General features: G+C 48.8%; 1 non-coding gene across 1 annotated transcript; it reads right to left on the bottom strand.

Moving 5' to 3' along the window:
- Window positions 1–80: 80 nt before the first annotated feature.
- Window positions 81–151, bottom strand: trnag-gcc (transfer RNA glycine (anticodon GCC)). Its single transcript has one exon. It is a non-coding gene; the product is annotated as a tRNA-Gly (tRNA).
- Window positions 152–215: the final 64 nt, after the last annotated feature.

Genomic DNA, 215 nt, shown 5'->3' with positions numbered 1-215 from the left:
GAGATGCGCAAGGTAGGAAATGCAGCTGGAGCTCCCTCAAATAAGAACAACACAGACCTTACTTAAAAGGAGGCTGTTCTTGCATTGGCCGGGAATCGGACCTGGTTCTCACGCGTGGCAGGCGAGAATTCTACCACTGAACCACCAATGCTTGACTTGATCTAGGAGACGCGCTAGTCTAGGAAGAGATAAACTGAACAAGTTCCAAAGGCATT

This window comes from Sinocyclocheilus rhinocerous, unplaced genomic scaffold, assembly GCF_001515625.1.
Source record: "Sinocyclocheilus rhinocerous isolate Xijiao unplaced genomic scaffold, SAMN03320098_v1.1 scaffold7211, whole genome shotgun sequence".
Lineage (NCBI taxonomy): Eukaryota > Metazoa > Chordata > Actinopteri > Cypriniformes > Cyprinidae > Sinocyclocheilus > Sinocyclocheilus rhinocerous.
Note: the sequence above shows the minus strand (reverse complement) of the source record. Positions and strands in the feature narration are given on the sequence as shown.